The sequence below is a fragment of the Coregonus clupeaformis genome, unplaced genomic scaffold, assembly GCF_020615455.1.
Source record: "Coregonus clupeaformis isolate EN_2021a unplaced genomic scaffold, ASM2061545v1 scaf2830, whole genome shotgun sequence".
NCBI classification, from domain to species: Eukaryota; Metazoa; Chordata; class Actinopteri; order Salmoniformes; family Salmonidae; genus Coregonus; species Coregonus clupeaformis.
In genome coordinates, this window is record NW_025536284.1 from 7501 (window position 1) to 10000 (window position 2500).

Here is a 2500-nt window from a genome sequence, read left to right on the forward strand (position 1 = left end):
GTAGACCAGCTAGAGACAACTTTACTCTAGTTAGATTAACAACTGACCTTAGATCAGTTTTAAAAAACATTACAATACATTCACAACAGATTTCCCAACACACTGTGTTCCCTCAGGCCCCTACTCCACTGCCACATACAGTGCCTTGCGAAAGTATTCATCCCCCTTGGCATTTTTTCCTATTTTGTTGCATTACAAACCTGTAATTTCAATGGATTTTTATTTGGATTTCATGTAATGGACGTACACAAAATAGTCCAAATTGGTGAAAAAAATAACTTGTTTAAAAAATAACGGAAAAGTGGTGTATGCATATGTAGCCCCTAAATATGATCTGGTGCAACCAATTACCTTCAGAAGTCACAATTAGTTAAATAAAGTCCACCTGTGTGCAATCTAAGTGTCACATGATCTGTCACATGATCTCAGTATATATACACCTGTTCTGAAAGGCCCCAGAGTCTGCAACACCACTAAGCAAGGGGCACCACCAAGCAAGCGGCACCATGAAGACCAAGGAGCTCTCCAAACAGGTCAGGGACAGAGCTGTGGAGAAGTACAGATCAGGGTTGGGTTATAAAAAAATATCCGGAACTTTGAACATCCCACGGAGCACCATTTAAATCCATTATTAAAAAATTGAAAGAATATGGCACCACAACAAACCTGCCAAAAGAGGGCCGCCCACCAAAACTCACGGACCAGGCAAGGAGGGCATTAATCAGAGAGGCAACAAAGAGACCAAAGATAACCCTGAAGGAGCTGCAAAGCTCCACAGCGGAGATTGGAGTATCTGTCCATAGGACCACTTTAAGCCGTACACTCCACAGAGCTGGGCTTTACGGAAGAGTGGCCTCCCATCCAGAGGATGCCATTGCTTAAAGAAAGAAATATGCAAACACGTTTGGTGTTCGCCAAAAGGCATGTGGGAGACTCCCCAAACATATGGAAGAAGGTACTCTGGTCAGATGAGACTAAAATTGAGCTTTTTGGCCATCAAGGAAAACACTATGTCTGGCGCAAACCCAACACCTCTCATCACCCCGAGAACACCATTTCATCGGCAGGGACTGGGAAACTGGTCAGAATTGAAGGAATGATGGATGGCGCTAAATACAGGGAAATTCTTGAGGGAAACCTGTTTCAGTCTTCCAGAGATTTGAGACTGGGACGGAAGTTCATCTTCCAGCAGGACAATGACCCTAAGCATACTGCTAAAGCAACACTTGAGTGGTTTAAGGGGAAATGTCTTTGAATGGCATAGTCAAACCCCAGACCTCAATCCAATTGAGAATCTGTGGTATGACTTAAAGATTGCTGTACACCAGCGGAACCCATCCAACTTGAAGGAGCTGGAGCAGTTTTGCCTTGAAGAATGGGCAAAGACCCCAGTGGCTAGATGTGCCAAGCATGTTATGTAAATCAAATGATACAAACCCCCAAAAAATCAATTTTAATTCCAGGTTGTAAGACAATAAAATAGGAAAAATGCCAAGGGCTGTGAATACCTTCGCAAGCCACTGTATCTACAATACAAAATCTAGTTTGAGCCAGCAGAGATTGACATGCATATTATTAATGTTTGCTTTCTGTGTACATCCAATGGCCAGCCGTGCTGCCCTGTTCTGAGCCAATTGCAATTTTCCTAAGTCCCTCTTTGTGGCACCTGACCACACGACTGAACAGTAGTCCAGGTGTGACAAAACTAGGGCCTGTAGGACCTGCCTTGTTGATAGTGCTGTTAAGAAGGTAGAGCAGCGCTTTATTATGGACATACTTCTCCCCATCTTAGCTACTGTTGTATCAATATGTTTTGACCATGACAGTTTACAATCCAGGGTTACTCCAAGCAGTTTAGTCACCTCAACTTAATCAATTTCCACATTATTTATTACAAGATTTAGTTGAGGTTTAGGGTTTAGTGAATGATTTGTCCCAAATACAATGCTTTTAGTTTTAGAAATATTTAGGACTAATTTATTCCTTGCCACCCAATCTGAAACTAACTGCAGCTCTTTAAGTGTTGCAGTCATTTCAGTCGCTGTAGTAGCTGACGTGTATAGTGTTGAGTCATCTGCATACATAGACACACTGGCTTTAGTCAAAGCCAGTGGCAAGTCGTTTGGAAAGATTGAAAAAAGTAAGGGGCCTAGACAGCTGCCCTGGGGAATTCCTGATTCTACCTGGATTATGTTGGAGCGGCTTCCATTAAAGAACACCCTCTGTGTTCTGTTAAACAGGTAACTCTTTATCCACAATATAGCAGGGGGTGTAAAGCCATAACACATTTGTTTTTCCAGCAGCAGACTATGATCGATAATGTCAAAAGCTGCACTGAAGTCTAACAAAACAGCCACCACAATCTTTTTATCATCGATTTTTCTCAGCCAATCATCAGTAATTTGTGTAAGTGCTGTGCTTGTTGAATGTCCTTCCCTATAAGCGTGCTGAAAATCTGTTGTTAATTTGTTTACTGTGAAAAAGCATTGTATCTGGTCAA

The 2500-nt window shown here is 42.1% G+C and overlaps 1 protein-coding gene across 1 annotated transcript in view; it reads right to left on the bottom strand.

The window, feature by feature from the left end:
• Window positions 1-2500, bottom strand: part of LOC123489191 (thrombospondin type-1 domain-containing protein 4-like) — a 26164-nt gene that overhangs the window by 589 nt on the left and 23075 nt on the right. The window lies entirely within an intron of this gene.